We start from the raw sequence: 22,685 nt of genomic DNA on the forward strand, positions 1-22,685 counted from the left end.
CTGAAGGATGCTTGTGATGGTTGATTTTCTGTGTCAACCCGACTGGGCCATGGGGTGCTCAAATATTTGGTCAACTGTTATTCTGGGTGCATCTGTGAGGGTGTTTTGGGATGAGATTAACATCTGAATTGGTAGACTGAATAGAGAAGATTGCCCTGCTAATGCAGGTGGGCCTCATCTAATCAGTTGAAGGCCTGAATAGAACAAAAAGTTTGAACCACCCCCGAAGAAGAGATAGTCTTTCCTGCCTGGGTCTCAAGCTTTCAGACTCCAGCTGGAACCCTGGCTCTCTAGCTTGCCAAATACCTCATTGTCGTGTGAGCCAATTTTTATAATAAGTCTCTCTCTATAGGTATGCAAATATCCCAATGGTCCTGCCTCTCTGGAGAACCCTGACTAACACAATCCCCCAGACCCTGAGAAGTGATGTGAGTTACCCAACATCCCTGATGAAATCTGGACCTGCCACCAACTTCAGATTCAGGGATCTTGTGTGTTTTAGGATGGAGATTGCTCCAAGTTTTGGGGCAAAATTCAGAGGCCTGGTTCAAGTCAAGGGAAGGATGCTCACCCAGAGAGTTCTTGAGGAGACTGTGGGATGGACAGATTAATAATTTAGGAGAGAAATGAAAGCCTTGGACCCCTAGATCCCTCCTGCTGGCCCAAACAATGACTTCATGTGAATTAGAGAAACAAACCTTCCTTATTGTCATCTGCTGGAAAACTGTCATGCTAAGTATACTCATCTGTGACAATGACTTGTAAAGGGCTTCTCCTGCACAAATGGGACCCTGACTCCAAGTGGGCCAGTGCAGGTAGACCCCCAGAAGACCCAACTGAATTTACAAGAGATCAACCAGCGAGCTGGTTCTTAGTCTTGGCTGCTCCCTGAAATCATCTGGGCTTCAGCGGTCCTCAGGTATTTTAAAAGCTCCCTAGGATGGGGCACCACTGCCTAGAGGGTACGCAGTCCCACCGTAGACACCTGTGCATCCCATGGCGAATACTTGAGGATGTTTACTGAGTTGTTCTGTTGGACAGACTTGCATTGGTATCTTCCCTGCCCTCCTCTCAGTCTGTGAGCATTTAGTCTTGGTTTAAAAAGTGTTTGCCTCACAGATGCTCCGCAAGGAGGAGGGAACTAAAGACAAGAACAGCGCTTTCTGTGGCTGAGAGTAGTGCCCAGCTGAGGCCGCCCGCTTCTGGGACCTTGACTCGGCCAGTATCGGACGGCCCAGCAGGCGTCGCTATTGGCTCGGTCACCACTGGCTGCGGCGGGATGGAGTTAAGGATGAGGGGCTCCTGGGGTCCTCCTCTCAGGAATGTGTGGGGGAGGAGCGGGCAGGACCCAGGACTCTGGGGACCCTCTTGGGTGACCCCGGCCTGTCGTTTGAGTGGTCTTTCCACCACTATCCTCCATTCACTCCACATACGCCGGTCCCCAGAGTGAGGAAAGGGCTGTCTGTGTGGGCGCTGCTGGGCTCCAGACATGAACGTCTGAGGCTTGTCTCCCTCATGTTGTAGGAAGTCTGGAAAATCCCGAAGGCCTAAGAAGTAGCTCCTTGCTTCTCCTCAGGGATTTTTTTTGTCTTCCAAAGAAAAAAAAAAAATCTCTGGGGCTCCAGGCTCTGGCATTTGAGGGGCCTCTGGTTCAGGCCCAGTGTGAGCAGTGACAGCCAAGAAAGAGTCTCCACAGTGAGAAGGGGGCTCGTCTCCCAGGCCACTCTCTTCCCAGAGCCTCAGGGAAACCACGTCCAGACACAAGGCCCGCCTGTTCTTCTCCTTCAGAACACCCTTCACTGGGCAGTTCTGTGTATGTTTTTGGAGTTGTGTTTCTTCCCTCCCTCTCTGAACAAGCCCAACATTGTCCGGGACGCAGTGGTTCTCTGTGGGGCCTGGGCCCACTCAGTTTTTTCCCCTGGCCTCGGCCAGCAATGAAAAGGGCAGGGAGTGTGTGTGTGTGTGTGTGTGTATGTGTGTGTGTGTGTGTGTGTATGTGTGTGTGTTGGGGTGGGGGGGATGTGGGCAGAGAAACTAATTTTATTTCTTCTTTTTTTTAAGACAAACTTTGGGATAGAAATATTGCAATAAATATGCTCTTGTGTTTGTGTGTGTTTTCTCAGCTGTAAAGAAAATAGGGAGAAATTCCATTCTGTCTGGACTCCAAGTGTCTCCAGGACTCACTGAGCCTTTATGTGAGGAGATGGGTCCTGCCAGGCCTGTCAACAGGGAGGCCTTTCTCCATGGGAAGCAAAGGTGGCGAGGGGCCTGGGTAGCTGGGCTGGTGGAAGGGGAAGGGGGGCGCCTGAAACTAAGGGAAGAGGAGCTTTGGGGAGCAGGACGCGGATGCTGGGTGAAGGCGAGGTGTGTGAGTGGCACTTCTGTGGGGCTGGATTCATCATCAAGGAACTGGCTTTCTCAGGAGGGAAATATTAGGAGGCCTGATGGCGGCTTTGTTAGTGCTTTGAACCTGAGTGAGGCTGTGGGTGTGTGAGAGAGAGAAAGAGAGAGGGAGAGGGAGAGAGGGAGAGATCTATAGTTGAAGACAGGGACTCCCTCCACCTCCCCGTCAGCTAGACTCTGTCCCATGCCTGCCAGCCCTGCCGGGGCCTTGGCCTTTACTCCATCAGCTGAGGGGCTTGACTGGGCACCTGACCTGCCTGCCCTGAATTCCTATTCCAGCAACGTGCATTGGATCCCCTGGTCCTGGCTCAGCCACCTCCTGCTTTAACAGCACAAGACTCACCCCCACAGCTGTTTCAGAGGCCGAGCGAGATAACATGCCAGGCAGGGCCCCCCACCCCCCCACCTCTGGAGGGCAGGGGCTGTGTCTCTGGCTCGGTACCCAGCCCAGGGTCTGGCACTCAGCAGGCATCCATCAGCACCACTCTCCCCCCACCTCGCTGGTGTCAGGCCTGGGTGAGCCTCTCAGAATGAAGGGACTGGAAGAGAGTTTAGCGGTTACAGGGAGGCTTCGTGCCCTGGGATGAGGGCTGGACTAGATGACTTTCCATAAAGGATAAAACTGCCTTTGTTTCAAAAATAACATCACCAAGCTACCAAACGTTTGGAAAATAGGGAACTAGAGAAAATAAATCATCCTAATCCTCAATCCTAATCCAACCATTATTCATGTTTTGATAATTATCTTTCTGGTCTTTTTCCTTAGGCATTCACTTGTGTTCTGTGGAATTGTAATCATTTGGTGTCCTTTTTGCTTTTTCCACGTAGCACAGTGGACCAAATGACTTTTTTGGGGGGTGGTTTCTTCAAAACTGATTGCTTTGGGGTTTACAATCACGACCTCCCTGCCAGGGATCCTGTCTATGTGGCTGGGGCAAGTGGTCTTCAGCCTCTGGTTGAATAGGGTAGCCCCCACCACTGCTGGGCAGCTCCAACTGTGCTCAGCATCTTCTAAGACAGAGTCAAGATGACCCTCCTCATTATAATTTCCACCCCCGAGTTCTACCCTCAGGGGCCATTCCTCTTTCATGGGACTCCTGCCGGACCTCCAGGGGTCTGATCTGCTCTCCCATCGCTGTTCTCCTATGGAGACATTCCTAGTTCCTTCAAGTCTTCCTCACATGGCTTCCAGACCTCTCTTCCCTCCCTGGAGCCACAAAAGGTCAGAGTTGGGCTAGACTTTGGCGAACATCAAGTCCAGTGCTTCCATTTTGCAGGTGAAGAAACTGAGGCCCAATGAGGGTAAGTTATTTGCTCAAGGCCACATGGTAGGTTGGAGATGGAGTCAGGACCAGACTTCTGGTCCCCAGTTCTCAGGACTGGCAGTCATAATCCCAGGCTTGTGAGCTCTACAGAGCAGCGAGCTTGTCTGTCTTGTTCCTCACTTTCTCCCTGGCCCCCAGCAAAATGCCCAGCACAGAAGGAGGGCCATCAGAAAATACCTGCTGAATGAATGAATGAACAAATGGAGGCCCAAGTACCTTAGAAGTCACCTCCTCCAATTCTAGGCCAAGGGAGGATGGATGGGCCTGGAGGACAACATCTGTCGAGCACCCATGAGAGGTACAGCCCTTTGAGGTAAGGCCACTCCCAGTTTGCAGTCAATAAATCTCAGCCAGGGACATATATGGCTTGCTTGTGATGCACATAGCAATGCTAATGCTAGCACAGCAGTACAACATGTGACCTTGGGGAGGTCATGGTCCATGTGCAGTGAGGAGTGTGACACCCAGGGTTTTCCCTTCCCAGGGATCCAGGGAGAACCAGTGTTGAGCTGAAGCCAATTTTAAGCATCTCTTCTCAACTCCATGTTCAGTGACGTCACATCAGCAGCTTGAAAATGGTCACGATGAGGGTATTAACACTCTGGAAATCAGGAGACACTACAGACGAGGGCTTTTCTTTCTTTTTTTTCTTTCTTTCCTTTTTTGAGAGTGGGTTTACCAGCACATTGCTGGAAGTTACTAATAGTAATAAAGAAAAAGGAGGAGGATAATGGGCACTTCTCTTTTTCCAATGAAGACTTATTCTTCGTTCATTTTGCTGTCCTGCAGAAGTTCTGAAGGTGACCCTGAAACCAAGGCCAGTCTGACAGCTTGAAGGCAGGGTAGGGTCACATTCACCTCCATGTCAGATGCCCAGGCCCAGCCAGACAGCCACATCAGTACAGACTCAGCAGATGCTTGCTGGATAAGTGGATGGATTTATTCCCCCTTCCCTGACCCTGTGCTCCTGTGTTCTCTATGAAGCTGATCAGGCCCTGCCCTTCGGTTCTGCTCTCCCAACTGTGACTGCCTCTACGGTCACTTTTTTAGGCGTCTAATTTTTCTGTTGTTTTATAGGCTACCTTGGCCTTATCCTGCAGATTGTGACTTCCTCAAGGTTTAAAATCAAGCCTTAAGTCAAAAAAAAAGAAGTCCTCCTGTGTTAATTCACACAGTGCAGGGGTGGTGGTAGGGGGGTGGGGGCTACAATGAACAATGGTATTTCACATCTACTTGTCAAATGAATTGGTGGATGTTGGAATTCAGCAGACTGGTTGACCAGTAAGATTTGCCAGTACCCAAGGGGCTCTGTGTCTGTGACTTAATTCCTGGGGAGGGATTCAAAAGGATCAAGGTCAGCCATCCCCCCAGCCTCCAGCCTCCAGCCTCCAGCACATCACTTATTTGCCGGCTGATCCCCCAGTCGTACCTCGTCTCTTATCATTCATGGATCTGTGCATAAAAGCAGGTGCACTTGAGGCTGGTTTTAAATCCAGCAAAGAGAAAGTGGCAGGGATCCCACACCAAGGACACATCTGGCTAGAGTGACCCTAACTGCAGCTGCTAATTTTCTACATATTCTAAACAGACACATGAAAGGGTGTGGAAAAGGGGGAGCCAGGAAACTGATTCCACGGGAACTCATGCAGGCTCTCAGTTTTCCCATCTGCACACTGGAATCAGAATGCAAGCGTCACCCCAGGAACATAGTGAAGATAATTTGGGGGGATGTTAACACTTCTTTGTATTTACTCCTCTTTCTCCTCTCCCCTTCTTCCTTATTCTCTATGTCTTTTCCCATATTGTTTATTTTCTTATTCCTATTTTATGACGGCTCTGTCATCACCAAAGCATGTTAAGTACTGCAGATGTTTTTCTGCTTTCTAGGCAATTAAGAGGGTCCACCGAGAAAGGCTATTGGCAGGAGGCTGGGGGTGCTGCAGATAAACTTTTCAAGCCCACAGTTTTGTCTAGGATTGGCCTTGAGCAGGGCTGTGCTAAGACAGAGGGGCACGGTGAGAGGGGGAGGAAGGGTTTTCCCCTGAGTTGCTTATCGAATGTGGAGATAAACCTGTGCAGAGATAGCAGACATGAGTGAGTGGGCTCAGGGTCCTAGCCTTGACCCTGCTTGGAATGGCTGCATGACCCCGAGCTTCAGTTTTTCCATCTTTGACATGGAGCAGAGTGGGAAAACTGGCCCTGGAGTTCTCTGAGATTCTAAATACGAGCTCCACACAGTGCAGAAGAGAGACTCACTTGACACAAGGTCAGAGTGAGTCACATCTCACTCATCACAGCCTCCCCCACAGGTAGGGCCCAGCTTATCTCTTGCTTGTTCTGCTCCTGCACCCAGGTCAGCATTCTCTGGGAAGGCTCAAGCCCACTTGGAAAGATGCCCCTGTGCTCTTGATGTGCTGGGGAAGAAGCGAGGGGTGGGGGGATGCAAAGATGCTGTGAGGTTGTGAGGGTCCTATCTGAGTCTCAGAGGAGTTAGGGGAGGCTCTGAAGGGAAGAGCAAGGCTCAAGTGGAGAAATTGGGAGAAAAAAAGAAATCAGAAATGACACAGATCCAGAGGGAGTCATACCTCCCGAACGTACTCACCACATTGGTACTCAAGACCCTTTGCTAACGTGGCCGTACGTTTGATTCCCAGCAGTGCCCTTGGCTTGGGTCTGGCCCTGCCCTTTCCCCTCCCTCCTTTTGCTCACATAATTTGTTCCTTCCAGAAGATTCTACATCTGTAGAACAGCTCTGCTTCTGACCTAATCATGGCCTTCTCTGAACCCAGTGCAAATGCCACCTCCGGGAACTTCCCCCAGGTAACCCAGACTGAAACCATCTCCCTTCTGCCCCTGTCAGTCCTTGTTGTTACCACCAACTAATAAACCAGCACATCCCAGCTTGTGACTTCTTTCCCATGGTTATTTTAAAGTCCCAGGCCCAGCACTTACGAGGGTGTGTGGGTGGGGAAGTGGTGAGGACAAGGGTGGGGTGCAGGGCTGCTAGTGGGAAAATCATGGTTTTGGAGTCATGTAGATCCTATTAAATCACAACCCTGATACTTACACGTGAACATAAAATCTTGGCCCGATTATTTAACCTCTTGAAGACTCAATTTCCTTACTTCTAAAGTGCTGATCAAATAACAACAAAGGACTTTTGTGGGGATTAAATAAAAGACACTGTATGGCTCTCAGTAAATTCCATTTCCTTTCCTAAATCTTGTCCAACTGGATCCGCCCTCGTTAAGGAAGGAGAACAGCTGCATCACTTACGCTCATCACTGCATTCAATCTAGTGTAGACGCACTGAGCACCTTCCGTGGGCACCGAGCACCGGGCTCTGCACATAGTAGCCCCTCAACCTGCACATGCTGGCTTGATAAGAAGTTACACCCGAATACAGTTTATACTTAGATCTAATTTAAATGACACCCTACCTGTGGATGATCATTTGATCTACAATTATAGCAATGGACGACCCCACCGCCTCCGCCACCAACTTGGCTAACCTAGGGCTCATTCCTGTGTTCACCCAAGCCTGCATGGGGTATATGGATTCAAATAAAATTCTGGACTGTAAGTGAGATCCTAATGCTGCTGGTGTCCTCTCCAGTGACGTAAGACTCGTTACTCTCAGAGCTTCTCCATGGTTACTGGGTGAGAGCAGCCATCCCCCTTCCACTCTCAGGCAAGAGTTAGCATCTTACAGTTGGAATCAGCTTATACAGTGGTTTCATGGACAATCTAAAGACTACCTTTATGAAGGACCTACTATGTGCCAGGAACTGTGCTCTGATCACAATGGTACATAATGTCATGCTTAAAACAGTCTTTCACAGATGGGTACTGTTATCCTCACTTTACAGATTGTGAGATGACTACTCAGGTTAAGTAACTTGCCGAAAGTCATACAGATAGTAAGTGGCTAAATTTGGCTGGGAACCCATGTCTTATGGTTATAAATTCCATGTTTTTTCCTCAACATTCCCAGCTTCTCTACATCCTAGTTTTACTCATTCATTCCATTCTTCAGTCAACAAATATTTCATTTAAAGGGAAGAGGGGAGATGTTCTCATTGAATTTCAGATCCAGAGGGTTTTAGGGGTTGGTAGAGGGTAACATGAATCCTTAATTAGTTCATAAGAGAGAAATCCAACATCTACTCCAGCTCCGCCCAGGACTACAGGGTGCCTGGAATGTGGGCAGAGCTGGGGGTATCTAATAATAACACAGAGGCCAGTATGGAGGAGGCAAATTCCCAAGAGTCCTAATCCACTCTTGGACTCTCCATCAGCAGGGAAGAACCTGGCTAGAGCTCCAAGTCCTATCTTTCCAATGGAGGACTGGCCCCTGCCGCCCAACATGGTGGCTGGCTTCTCCCCCAAGTCCTTCATGTAAATTGCCTGAGGGCTCCAAAAAAGATGGCCACTACACAAATCCACTTCTGCTCTGCAGCGCTGTAGGTGGTCCTTGTTAACTTCTTTCCAGGGGTTTTTAGGGCCAGTTTTTAAAAGAGCTTCAATCAAGTCATTCCTGATTGAATGAACCATGGCTCAGCCAGTATCTGCAAAGGCATGAACGTCACTTGTTCATGAGTAATTGGCCTCCTTATCAGTCAACTCACCAGAAAAGTCAGTAGAGCCCTCCCTTGGGCTGGGTCTTCTGGACCTTTCTAAAGTCTCGCCCTGCCATGTGAGAACCCTTGCCTCCAGCAGCTGGAAGAGCCAGCCAACTCCTTGCAGGAAGAGGTGAGACAAAGGAAGGAAGCCCTTTCTGAATTTCAGCTTCAGACATCAGCTCAGTGAGCTATTTCTGCCACTGCCAATCTGTGGCCAAACTCACTGTCTTTACCAGGGGCCTGGAGGATGCTGGTCCCACAATAAAAACAGCGCTGGCCTTGGTTTGCTGAAGGCTTACGTGGGCTTGAAGGTAAAGACCCTGCCTTTGGAGGTGGGTGATGAGCACAATGAGAAACTGGGAGGAGCAGACCCTGGTTCAGGGCACGGAGAACATTAAATACTTTAGAAAACTTCAGTTTCTCCTCTCGCCAGCTTTTCTGTCTTGATTCCCTTTCAGCCTCTGATAAACGTCCTTGTTAGTGATAACTGTGACTTGGATCTATTACAAGAAATATGCTGTTCTTCGTCTTCTCTCTGGGGTCCACTTTGAACACAGGTGGTATGCAATTTCCTAAAATGGCCTTTTCTCACTTTCCTGGGATATGATACAGTACAGGAGAAGGTGGGTACCTTAGAAATACAATCTGAATTCATAGCTTGGACCCATCATATGCTATCTGGGCAAGTTTCTTGGCAGCTCTGGTCAGAATACCCATGAACGCGGCCTCTGGAAATTGCTGATTTCCAGTTAGGAGAAGAGGCAGGAAATGATGATTCCTATGTCAGATTGCTCTAAACTTCTTCTTGTTCCGTCTAGATCATCAAACAGAAGTCCTGTGTCCTCTGAGTAGTCTGATCCTGTTGGGTGGGGTGGCAGGAGGAGCTGGGAGGAAAGGAGCTTGTATCACATTGGAATCTTGAAAGAGCCAGGGATGCTTAACTCAGGTCAGAAGGGATGGCTAAAGCACAAGGAATCTTAGTCAATGTTTCATGGCAGAACAGGATGAAAGTTTTTGGAGTAAAGTCCACCCTCTCCCATTACCTACAAGTCCCTACATGATCTGCCCTCGCTCCTACTCACACTGCATCTCATACCTTTATTCCCAGCCACACTCTTGGACATAAAAATCTGTTTCCTCCTAAGGGCTTTTGTACCTGCTCTTCCTTTTTCTTGGTACACATTTCTGGATCTTTCCCTAGTTGGCCACTTTTCATCCTCCAGCCTCAGTTCAAATGTTCCTTCTCTCACCACCCTGTTCTCTCACTACCCTGTTCCCTCACCCCTACTGGTGCCTCCCTGGCATGTCACCCTATTATTGTTTATTTATATCATCATCATTATTAGAAATATTGCCCCTTTCTGTTCATTTATTGTCTGTTCCCCCAAGAGAATATGCAGTTTATGAGGGCGGGGACTTTGGTCCGCTTTGCTCACTACTATACTTCAGGTGCCTAGAACGGTGCCTGCCACATGGTAGGTGCTCAGTAAATATCTGTTGAATGAAAGAAAGAACGGCGCTTAATGAATGGGCTATGTCCCTTCTGGATTAAGTTGGGAATGGAAGGAGTGTGAAGCTTAAGGCTGATCATAACGGTTGCAAGTCACTTGATTTCTAAGCTCCTCAGCTCTGGAACACTTTAGAAGCCCTAGGAGGGAGGGTAACTCTGAGTACGGTTGTCAGGGGTTGCCTGGAGCATACACGTGGCCCCTGGAAAGACCTATTCACCCTCCACTCCTGCTAGGAGAGGACTAGGAGTGGACAAGATGGGCCTGGAGGCTGCCAAGCAGGGAGTGGTGGGTAACTCCAGAGACAGCATCCAGGGACAAACTCAGAGCCATGCTGGCAGCCTGAGGAAGGCTGCATTTCCAAGGGGCTGGGAGTGAGCCAAGTTAAGAAGGAAGTTGAGAAGGAAGGCTGGCCTTGATGGTGCTGCCTTCAGTGGGGCTGCAGCCAAACCTGGCCCCGAAGCATATGACTGGTCCAGGGTGGGTACCCGAGGGAAGAATTCAACTCAACACGATCAACTTTCCCCATTATTCCCACTTTTCCTCACTCTAGGTTTCAAAATCGCAGTAAAACCAGTATAAAGTGGAGAGGTACATGGCAGGATTAATGGTTCATGATTCACTCGCCCAGGGATGTGGAGCTTTGCCCTGTTCTCTTTGTGGAAAAAAACCCAGTACTTGGGACCTGCCCCTTCCTGTTCTCAGCCTTCTGTTCCAGCCCAGGCACTTGGAGGTTTTCTCTGCATTAATTTCAGACGTTGTGTAAATATCAGACCTAGGATTTTGGAAAAGAGTATCCTTCAGTCCAAAGTTTCCATCAGGCACAAGTACCTTTCCTGGGGCAGGAATCTTGGGCCAAGAACTGAGTTCCCTTAACTCGGTGCTGACCGCCAACCTGGCAGGACAGAGCGCTCCTTCCTGTAGGAGTTTGGGAAGGGGGCTGGGGGACTCAGCATGACTCCTCGGTGGCCTCCCTGGGTGGGAATTGAGCCCAGGTTTCAAAAAAGATCTTCAGTAAAGGCTTTTGGAAGCTGAAGGTCCTGGCCAGAATGGGCCACCAGACGTTTGGGGTTACAGCCAGATTCCTGGGCAAAGCAGAGGGCGAGGCACCTGGGATGCAGCTGAAAGGAAGCAAGGGGTGCCTAGCCCAATCCCGTAAACTTTGGGGGCAGATGTTCTTGGATTGTAGTCCTGGGATCTAGTCAGGAGTAAGAAAGAAGATGGGCCACTTAGAATCAAACTTCATTCTTTTCACTCTAGTTTGCAGGCCCTGATTCCCGGACTGGGAAGACTTCATGGGGAACATCCACTCAGTCCCCTTTGGGGTCATGCTTCTCTTTGAGAGCCAATGGGAGCTGTGGACCTGGCTCCCAGAAAGCCATCTCTAAGCTCTTATTGACATGGGAGCCTTGGAACAGTCTATGCTAACACTGTGACTTAAAGTGGGCGTCTTGGGTCATATGGTACTAGCTTGATCTCTGGAGGGGCTGGAGACTAAGGTCAGCCAAGTGGGTGGTCAGCCACGGCTACACGACCAACCCTCAAAGGAAACCCTGGACAGCCTGGCTCGGGTGGGCTTCCCTGGTTGGCAATACTCTGTGCTTGTTGTAACCCGCTGCTGCTGGGAGAAGGAAGTGTTGTCCGCACGACTCCCTGGGGGAGCGCAGCTGGCCACGCGTGACTGGTCTGTCTGGGGCCCTGCCCTGTGCGCCTCTTCCCTTGGCTCATTTTGATCTGTATCCTTCTGCTGTAACAAACTGTAACTGTGAGTGTAACAGCTTTGCTGAGTTCTAGGAGTCCTTCCAGTGAATTACTGGACCAGGAGGTGGTCTTGGAGACCTCCTGAAACTGCACCTTACTGCTCCATCAGGTTAGCTTGTCCTGCCTAGGGTGGTTCAGTGTGGGTTGAGTGGACAGTGAACAAGCCTCTTCATCCCACGGCAATACTTTCCCTTCTTGGCGCATGTGCCCTGAAGAGCAGAGCGTTCTCTTTTGGCCCTCGTGTGGAAGGAGTAATTGCCTTTCATCTGGAAAAGTTCCAAGTGCTTCTTGGCTCTCCTTCCTCCCTCGTTTCCTCTGTCAAACACCCGCCACTGTGTGGGATGCGAGATGAGACATGTGACTAAATCCTACAATAGGAGAGGGGAGCCTCTCTCAATGAGAGGATTCCGAGAACTGAGAAGTTGCAGAAATCACCCCAGTTGTGGGGGAACCTGGGAGACCTTTGAAGAAGAGGTAGCTTTTGAGCTGAGCCTTGACAGACAAGGACACTATGGGCATGCAGAGGTAGGGAAAGGGCATTCTAGGAGGAAGGGATCACATGAACAAAGGCATGGATAATGGAGTAGATCTAGCTGGTGCAGGATCAAATAAACTTAAAAACCAAACTGGCCAGTTACCAAAGAGCCTCCATTGGGCCAGTGAGTTGGGCTTTATTCTATAGGTGATGGGGGGCTTTTGGGGGTTTGGGGAATGACCTGATGTCAGGTGTGTGTCAGGAGGAAACCACGGCCCCCACTATCTCTGCTGGCTGACCCCTGCTCTGTGAGGTCCCCATCACCACTGAGGTCGCCCTCCTCCATCACAGCAGGAGCACACGCTGCCTGTAGCATTTATCAAGCCTCTGCAAGGAGACTGTGCCTACCAGGGTATGCATGGGCTTGCTCACCCTTAGGTCTCCTTCATCCCTGAGCATCTATCATAACTAAGTCCTCTAAAAACAGCCGTGTATTGAAGGTTGATCCCAGGTCGGCATGGTGCCCGGCAGCAGTGTGAACAAACAAATCATCTCAATCAACGCTCACAATTGTCCTGGGAGGGGCACTGTTACTAGTCCTACTTTTGGAGCAGAGAATACAGAGGCTTAGAGTGGGTAAATAATTTACCATAAACCCCACAGCCAGGGAAATGGCAGAGCCAGAAATCAAAAACCCAGATCAGTCTGACTCCAAAACCAGTGCTCTTAACCAGTTCCCTGCTTCCCACGTCTGTGCCAGGGATGGGGGTAGGTGCTAAGGATAGAGCCTGTTGGGGTTTGTTTTTGTCACCCAGAAACCTTTGACAACCTGTGGCCTCAGCTTTAACGCACGAATTCAATGAACTGACAGTGGTGAGCCTCCTACGAGGGAGTCTTCACAGCGACTGCATTTAGCTTCAAGGTTTGACTCAAAGTATCAAGGCACCTCGGGGCTGTAGAATCAGGTTGAAGCCCCATGAGAGCAGAGAGTGTGCTCTCTGAGCCCCTCCCGGATCCCTCTGACTTTGGACTTGTTCCAGAACAGTCGGTGAAGAGCTACAAACATTGACGAGATAGAAGGTTGCCCTCTCTTCGCATTTCCTCCCTCTCCAGCTGTCTCCAGCGTGTCCTCCGTTCTCTGCCAGCCTTTCTTTCCTGGCTGTGCGACTGTCCCTTGCAAGACTGTCAGGATTATGGTGCCTAATGGCCTCCCGACAGGATGCCAGAGCAGCGCCCTTCGTCAAAGCTCCTTCCAGGGATTCATGCTGTCTGCTGCCTCCAGCTCCTCCCACTGACACTTTCTTCAATGACACAGTCCTCACAAAAAGCTACCTTTCCTTTTTTAAAAAAAACTGATTCTTAAAAAAAAAAAAGTTGGGTAAAATACACGTAACATAAAATCTACCATCTTAACTATTTTTAAGTTCATATATTTTACAGTTCAATGGCGTTAAGTGCAGTCACATTGTTTGGCAACCATCACCACCATCCATCTTCAGAATTCATTTCATCTTGCAAAACTGAAACTCTGTACCCATTAAATAGCTCCCATTTCCCCTCCCCCAGCCCCTGGGGAGCACCATTCTACCTTCTGTCTCTATGAATTGGACAACTCTCTCTCTCTTTTTGAGCAGGCAAATCTATATCCCTATCTGGCACAATATCTAGAGATCTTTACATGCTATTCCAATTTGGACAGGTTCCATTTTTTTTTTCTGTAATGTTTTGTATATCCAAGGAGGCTTTCGAATACTCAGGGCCCTCCTTGGTACCGCTTTGCTTAGGCATCCTAGGATGCTTTCACATACCCCACAGAGGAGCGGCACCTTCATGGGGCTGGGCTCTAAAGCCGCACGCAAGACGGAAACCAGGTATGATCAAAATTTTCCTTGGAAATCTCTTAAGAAGGTGTCATGGTGGAGGCTCCCACATTCCCTCCAAATGAGCTGAACACAATCATCTTTCTCCCATTATTGGGTGGGAATGTTGTTTCTTTATCTGAGCAGCAGATAAATAGTTGGCTTGTTAGGAGGGCCATGTTGTATGAGAAATACGTGTCATCAAACACTAGATACATGCTTGGCACCTACCTCAAAATGCTCACACTGTGAGGCCAACTCTGGGAGCAGCAAATTTGAGCCCATTTTCTCTGGCTCTCTGGGGACGCAGACCCATCAGCGGAGTGCCTGTGCCTGAGTTTCTCACTAACGTATGTTCCCTCTCAGTGACCAGTCACTGCACTGTAGCTGAGCCTCAAACCCAGCAGAGCTTGATGGGAGCAGCTGTGCCAATTTTCCCTGATGGAAAAATTCACCCACAGCTGCACAATCAGCAGCAATACGAGGGCAGGGAACCGGGCTCTCTTCACTTTCTGCATCACTTGACCAGTAGACATCACGCTCTCTGTCCCACCTAGACTGTGGGCTCTCCTGAAAGTCAAGGAACACTTTTCATTCCTCCTTTTGTATTCCCTACCATATCCAACAGAGAGCCTGGCGTGTAGAATATTCCAATTATGGAAAGCTGTTTACTGACTTGGAAACGAGTTCAGCCTGTATTATGAAGCACAAAAAGCAAGTTGCAAAATCATATGTAGAACGCGATTCCATTCTACTTTTATGTATATCTATCCCTGGAAAAAAAAGACTAGAAAGATATACAGAAAATTTAACTCTGGTTATCTTTGGATGGAAAGTTTATAGTAGATTTTAATTTTTTCCATTTTGAGCATTTTTATTTTCTAAACTTTCTACGTTTATTACTTTTCAAAGGAAAACTGCTTCTAAAAATAAAGTGAAATTTTATATCCTTTAAAAATATCTACATTCAAGATAGTTACAGGAGAAAGTAAACTCCAGTCCTGGCAGGCCATTAGGAGAACTGAAGTTTGTGTGTCAAAGCCAACAGACTCCCCAGTGACCAAGGTGACAGCCAGCTGGGGTTGGGAGGGTGGAGAGGAGTGTCTTAGTGGAGAAGGGAGGAGAGAGAAAGTTCTCTATGTGTTAAAAGTCTTGAGAACCTGCTGGGAAACAGAATTTTCTTCTATCACAGTGTTCAACAGACTCTGGGACCAAAGTCTTTCCAGCTCATGGCTCTCTTTCATGGAAGTGGCCCTGACTCTGAGCCAAGGAATCTCCATGAAGTTCAGGGGCATGATGTGCAGGAATAAACAGGGTTTTACACACACACACCCTGAAGGATGGGCCCCAGGCTGAGCGAGAAGCCCCACTGTTTTCCTTTCTTATGCTAGATGACAGGGTCTTCTCTCAGGGCACAGGGCATGGAATCGCCGGGAAACCATGAACTTTGGAATCAGACGACCGTGAGTTCAACTCTTGGCCCTACCGCTTACCAGCTCTGCCCCAGTGTCACTATATATAAAACAGAGACACTTAGTTTAGACCTGCTTCATAGAGCTTTCTGCTGACTCAGCACGAAATGCGTGTATGGGGGGAGCTTGGCTCATGTCATGGGAGGGAGTTTATATCCTTTCTACTCACCTCGCTCAGTCCCTAGTTAGCATAAAGCACTGACCTATTGGAGGATTCATCATTTATTTAATCTGCTTTCCCTGATAAATCTTCCTTTATAGCTTACAAATGAAGCATGTATCTAAAATACAATAGCAAGTCAATAAAGGATGCTATGGGTTGAATTGTGTCTCTCTCACCACCTCCCAGTAAAAAAAAAAAAAAAAAGATATGTTGAAGCTCTAACCTCCAGTACCCATGAATGTGACCATGACCTCATCTGGACACAGAATCTTTGCAGACGCAATCAAGTTAAGATGAGGTCATTAGAATCGGACAACAGGGCTTGCTGCAGTTGCCAGGTGTGTCGGAACACCTGCGCCCGCAGCAAGGTGGCAGAAAACATAGGGCTCTTGTTGCATTCCTCAGGTCCCTTCCTGCTCCAAGCTTGTATGACTACCTTGAGAGCATAAGCGGGTAGGAAAGCAGTCAAGGAACTTCAGTTGGGGCAAGAGGAGGCAGTCACATTACATCCAACCCATCTCTACAAAATGTCAGGTTCTGAGACACCAGGAATGGGCCTGGGATGTTCATGATGAATAGAAGTTACTGCTTTGAGAGCATTTGCTCTGTGCCAGGTACCTTGGTTTAGCTATGTTCTTGTTTTATCCTCCCAACAAATTTACAAGGTGAGAGTCATTATACCCAATTTACAGATAAAGAAACTGAGGCATGCAAGACTTATCAACTCTGGCAAGGTCCTACTGCTGGTGATTGGCCAAACTAGACCTGGAGCCCTTCTACCTGACTCCACTCCTGGAAGACAATGGCTTGATGGATTCCTTTGTGAGTCCAAGTGCTAGATGTCATCAAGAAGGAAGCTGGGAATAAAATGTAGGTGACTACGTGCTAGATTCTCTATCACAAAAGAAAGACCAGATGGAGCTGGTGGTCCAGGGAGGGCCCTCCGTGGGCAGGGCCTGAGCGCACAGGCGTAGAGCTGGAGGGCTATGGTGTTCCATGCGGACGGGGAAGACTGAGAGGAGTTGCCCACTGAGGTCTTAGAATCATGAAGACTCTAAGCTCTGAGACCAGGGGTACTACGTCCTATTCTCCATCTTCTGCCTGGTGCCTGGCCTGCCTCCTACCATGTCATGGGGAGTGCTGGGGCCCTGCAGCTTGAAAGAGGTACAGAAAATAAGATGAAAGATGGCCCATGGCCCGAGCTGGGTAGCCCAGTGATAGAACCTGTGGCTCCAAACACAGCAGAACCTAAAAATGTGAATTTATTTCTAAAAGCAGCTGCTTCCCCATGATGTTTGAGTCATCATGAACTACTCGGGGTTGGGGGCGGCTTGGAGGGCGAGCTCCTTCCTCTCCTCAGCTGGGTCCCACTGTTGGCAGAACATGAGTTGGCCCAAGTGGTGGCCATTCTGACTCTGGCCAGGGTGGGACAGGGATGCTGAGGTACCCAGGGCTGGTGGGGATTGTTCTTAGACAGCTGCCCAGTTCAGCAGATAGAGCACTAGGAGCTGGGAAACTGGGCCCTGGTTCCAGCTCTGACAGCATCCAGGGCCACAGCACCAGGCAGGACACACTCTTTTCTAGGTCCCAGCTTTCATATCTATGACAAGAGCAGGGTCACCAGACAATGGCTTTCAAAAGACATAAAATCAGAGTTGTTCTCATAGAATCTGACACAGCCCCCCCCCCCCCACAACCATTGTCCCTCTCTACTTACTTCTGCGGCCCCTGTAGGGTGTCAGAGACACCTGTCCCCGACTCTGACTCCCTGGAGCATGGTTTGAAAAGCACCAGACTGAAGTCATTCGTCCAGTCGGTAGACTTTTACTGAGCACCTACTGCATGCGAAACATTTTCTAGGTGCTGGAGATGGAAGATGATAAAGACAGACAGGACTCCTGTCCCACGCAGCTTTTGTTCTTGGAGGGGCTGAGAAGGGGCAGACAACTACCAAGGAAAACAACCAACCAGAAACTTTTAGACAGTGATAAACTACAGGACTGCTGGGGTGTCGGGGCGAGGGTGTTCACCTCCTTTAAACTGGGTGGTCAAAGAAGGCTTCGTGGAGGAGGTGACACTTGGACCTGAATGACCAGAATGAGCCAGCTGCACAAAACCACATGGGAAGAGCATCCAGGCAGGGGAGACCACGAGGGCAAAGGCACTGAGGTGGGACTGGAGTGGGAGGCCAGGGGCTGGAGGGTGGTGGGTGAGGGGACAGTGAATCCGGGTGGCTGAGGGGGAAGGAGACCAGCTCCTGGGGGCCTGTGGGCCAAAAATGGGGATTGGGCTTTATTCTAAGTGTGAAAGGACCATATCTCTGAGGTCTAAGAGCCCCTGCAATCCCCAGAGGGCTGAGGAGGCAGTGATTCCTGCCTGCACCTAAGGGTAGGTCATTCCACACATATTGCAGTGACTAAGGAGGGAGCCAGACTAGTTGCCATCTTCCAGCCACTGGAGTTGCCAGAGCCTTATCTGGTGTACATAAGAGTCTGACCGACCCCTGTGGGTAAAGCCCTGGGGCCCCTGAGGCCCTGAATGGGCAGTGGGAGCTCCCAGAGAGAGGAGTGATGGAGGCCGAGGTGGGCCAACAGGGCAGTAGGAGGCCGAGGCTCTAAGCCAGTGCTAGGACCTTCCCTGACTAACAGAGCGACTCCCACCCCAGCCTGGCTACACAGCACAGCCCTCACTCAGGAATGGGTGTGAAGACGATGTAAGCAATCAGGTTCCCTCACACCAGGGGGACCCTCTCAGTTAAAACAGCAGCACAGCAAGTCACAGCAGAAGCCACTGCAGGCTGGGCTTGGGAAGCAAGTGGGAATCCCAGAAGGAGCTGCCCTAAGAGGAATTAATTGTTGAGGAAAGGGACCAAGAGGCCCCCTGGTAGGGCTATGTGGGCCTGGGTGAGGGTGATGCCACAGACGGAGTTGTGAGGGCAGGCTGGGGGCAGCAGAGACAGGCAGGTAGACAGGGAACCTCCTTGCTCAGCTCTGGGGCCGCCATTCCCCTTTTAAGAGCGCCGTTCAAAGACTTCCCGGAGACTGGCTCCCCCTGGAGTCGGACAGCGAGTGGAGCACACAGGGTGAGGCCTGCGGCCCGTGGGCTGGGGGTTGGGGGGCAGCCGGGTCCAGAGAGGGAACACGTTCAGAGGGAGGACTCTGCTCAGGAGCTGGGCCCCCTGCCCCTCAGTAAACCACACTGAATGCTCTACCTCTCTCCTCATTTTATTTTTTTTAAATCCAGGGGAAAAAGGGACTAAAATGAGCTCCCAGTGTGGCCAATCTTTAAAAAGAAGGTGGCCAATTGGAGGTTGAAAAGGAGAGGATGAGTCTAGCCTTGTCCTGAGGGTAGAGAGGGCTTCCTGGGTCAGTGACAGTGATTTAGGGTCCTCCCTGGTGGGGTCTCCGCTGCCCTGGGCTGGCCCCGGGGCCCTGGTGCAGCAGCCTCATTTCTGCTGCAGGATCAGACCTGGCTGACTGTCTAGATCAGCATCTCTAGACCGAGTCCTTCAATCTGCTCTAGGGAAGAAGAGCTCTCTGGTCCAATTCAATGTGAGGTACTTGATGGCGATTTCCAACGCCTATTAGAACATTGAGAAGTCCTGCAGGAAAGAGGCACTTTTTATTCTGTTTAACCCTTGGGGATGAGATTCTTTTTACATGCAATGCCTACTGACACCTCTGGAAGGAATGTGCTGCAGAATCTACTTCTGGGAGCCTTGGCATAGCTTCTTCTGCCTCTTGGGACAAATGTACTTTAATCCAGGGTCAAGGACAATTGTGTCAAGGAAGAAGGGCCCCTGTCTCAGGCAGGAGAGGGGGGACAGGGAGGCAGGCCTTCACCTTCTCACGCCCCTAAAGGACAAAGGTGGGGGCAGAGGCTGTAGTTCTGCCTGCAGGGAAAGGAGGGCAAGTCACCCTGAGAGGCAGGGCTAGAGGGAGGAGCTTAAAACCAAATGCCACAAGAGGAACAGTTTGGGGCTTTAAACTAGGGGTTTAGAAACCAGATTGCATTACAATCACCTCGGGTGATTTTGAAACACACAGATTCCTATCCTGTCCCCCTCCCCGCAAACAATCTCTGGGGGCACCTAAGGCCCAGGTATCCACACTTCTCAAAAGCTCCTCAAATGCTTCTGATTCTAGGGACAGAGGCGACCTCTGGTGACAGCTTCCAGGCCCCTTTTTCAGTGACAAACATCCGCTACATTCCTGAGCCATCCTTAAAATCCAGGTGTTCCCCCCAGCCACTGGATAATCAGGTCAAAAGTGAGGGGGTTTGGTGGGAGGAAGGGAGCACCCTTGATGGGGAAGGGAAGTGGTTGGGGGAAGGTCAGGCCAAGATCAGGCTTTGTTGGGGTAAATAATTCCACATATGACTCAGGGTGGTGGCCTGGACAAGGAAGCCCAGGTTTTCTGAGGGAGGGGGAGGCTGGACTCCCCCTTGCACTGGACATTTCTCTTCTAAAGGGCTTTCTTCCCCAAAGTAGCCCTGGGACTAGCAAGGATCTGGAGGGACGGAGCTAGAAGGTGGCCCGAAGGTGGCTCGAAGGTGGGCAATGGGTGGTTCCAGGACAAAATGTGTCCACAGTTGGGGTCTGATGGGCTGACACAGTGTTACTGTGATCTGCCACATTGTTTTACCGGTTTGAATGATGGGTGATGTGGAGGGTGGAGCTTCAGCAGCCTGATTAAAGCCGTGGCTCTGCCAAGAGCAGCCTGTGTCCCCCCAGTCTAGTACCCTCCCCCTCAGGGACTCAGTCTCCTCACCTGCATGATGGAGAAGGCAGGTGATTTAAGTGTCCCCTAACTCTTGTCTCTGCTCTGATGCTTCATGATTCTGAGAAGGCTTAGGGAAGCTTGCTGACTTCCCAAACCCACTTATTCAGCTAGTGGTTTTCAGTTAGAACTTTATTGTGATTTCAACTCCATGAGGTCAAGTAACGACTCCATTTTACAGAACAGAAAATAAAGGTATTCAGTGACGTGCCTGCACTAAGTCTCTGGTTTCTAATCTTGATATGGCCTTCTTTTTTAGCAGCTTCCTCATTTCTGAAGTCCCATTCTTACTTCCCTCTCCCCTGGGGATCCTGCCCTGGGGCTGTCACAGCTCAATTGCTGTATCTACAGTTCCCTCTAGAGGGCGCTGTTGCCTGGTGCAGTAACCTGACCCTAGCAGGCGCCGGGAACCAAAGGTCCTGGCTTCTGGCTTTCTTGGGATAGGGGCGTGGCAAAGTGGAGGATGCCCATCTGGGTATTGCCGGCACTTTCTTTGTCAAGAATTGAAAGGAATTTATAATGCAATGGTCCACTGAATTGTTCATTCATTCATTCATTCAGCTGTGTGTGCCTGGCACTGGCTTAGGCACAATGCACACCAGAGACAAAAGGTTCCTACTTGGGCTTCACAGGCACCCCTACAAGGCACTTCCCTGGACAGTAATTTCACACTGGACCTCCACCTATGAGGGCAGGCCTTAGTATCTCTATTTTACAGATAAGGAACCCTGAGGTTCAGAGAGGTAAAGCAACTTCCCCCATCACACAGCCAGTCAGTGCCCAGTTCATGTGACTCCAAGTCCAGTGCTCCTCCCACTGCACTCACTGGAGGATGAACACATTGGGCTGCTCGCTGGAGTAAACCCTTCCTGGATCTTCTCACCCATTGCTGGGATCTGTGTGTGTGAGGAGGTGCTGATCCCCCACTCCTACAAGCAGAAGGCATTACTGTGGCAACCATGTCCCAAACAGCAACCTTGATCCCATGTCCACACCTGCTGATGCTGTAACTTTCCATAGTGGGACCTCTAATAGCCTCAGATAAAAATAACAGCTGCTATTTATTGTAGGTCTATTTTGCGTCAGGTCCTTTATTTGCTTTACCTTGAATTCTCTCAAACGTCCCACAAGTCCCATTTCACAGATGCAGAAACTGAGGCTCAGAGAGGATGACTTGACCAAGTGCTCATAGCTGGGATTTCAATATGGATTGGGGCCACCAAAGTCCAAGTTCTTTCTACTTTACCTCTGTGACCCTGACTTTTTTTTTTTTTCATTTGTTGTCTGCTCTTTATTGTCTGCCGAACTCTCCCTTCTCACCCTCCTACCCTCAGCTTACCCTCCTGCTGTTGTACACAATTGGCTATGGCCTGCCCCAATGACTAAATGAAGATCTGGGGCAGGGTTTCTTAATCTTGGAACTATTGACATTTTGGGCCAGAAAATTCTCTCCTGTTGAGGAGGAGGCACTGTCCTGTGCGTTGTAAATGTTTAGCAGCGTCCCTGGTCTCCACCCACTAGGTGCCAGCAGTGTCAGTTCAGAACCACTGCTTTAGAGAAATGAGGGGTCAGAGTGAAGTTGATTAGCCTGTCTTCCCCATTAGACCATGAGCAGCTGGAGGGCAGGAAGACTGAATTGTTTTATTCGCCGCTGTGTTACCTACGCCTAGTGCAGTGCCTGGCATGTGGCAAGTGCTACTAAAGAAGAATGAATGAATGAATGAATGAATGAATATGAATGAATGGTTTTTGCAGCTGTAGTATGTTTCAGGATGAGGGCCTTGAAGGCCCAGGTTCCAGTCCAGATCCTCACCAACCTGCACTGGGCTGGCCTGGGGCACAATGCCTTCTCCTCTCTGGACCTCGGTCCTCTTTGCCATCTCTTAAATGAAGGTCCTCACAGACTCTGAGGCCCTGGACATCTGTGGTCTGGGAACTGCCATATTCCACCTCAGAGGCCCTGAGTCCAGGGGCAGAGGAGGGGTGTTGTCTCCCAGGCTAGACATTGAGATCTGCCCAGTCTTGAGCTTCTCCTTCCTACCTTTGCTCAAGTCAAATCAATTACAGGGAGACAGGACAGGCAAATGCCCACCCCTCCCATCCAAGACCCTATGCAGCAGAGGTGGCTCCTTTTTTTGGGTGTGTGTCTTAAAAGGAAAAACATGTAACCTCAAAGGTAACCAAATATCCAAATCGTGATGCCCAGCATCGCACACCCCGAATCCACCTATTCATGAGTTTAACAAAAAGCTTCTTTAGGATACACTGTAAGGCTATTGAGAGGGAGAAAAGTCGCCTCTTACACACCCAGGCCAGCCC

The 22,685-nt window shown here is 49.7% G+C and overlaps 1 protein-coding gene across 3 annotated transcripts in view; it reads right to left on the reverse strand.

The window, feature by feature from the left end:
* The window catches only part of ACAN (aggrecan), a 61,116-nt gene that overhangs the window by 34,375 nt on the left and 4,056 nt on the right, over positions 1–22,685 (reverse strand). The gene's annotated exons all lie outside the window — the stretch shown is intronic.

This window comes from Camelus ferus, chromosome 27 (assembly GCF_009834535.1).
Source record: "Camelus ferus isolate YT-003-E chromosome 27, BCGSAC_Cfer_1.0, whole genome shotgun sequence".
In the NCBI taxonomy this organism is placed as follows: Eukaryota; Metazoa; Chordata; class Mammalia; order Artiodactyla; family Camelidae; genus Camelus; species Camelus ferus.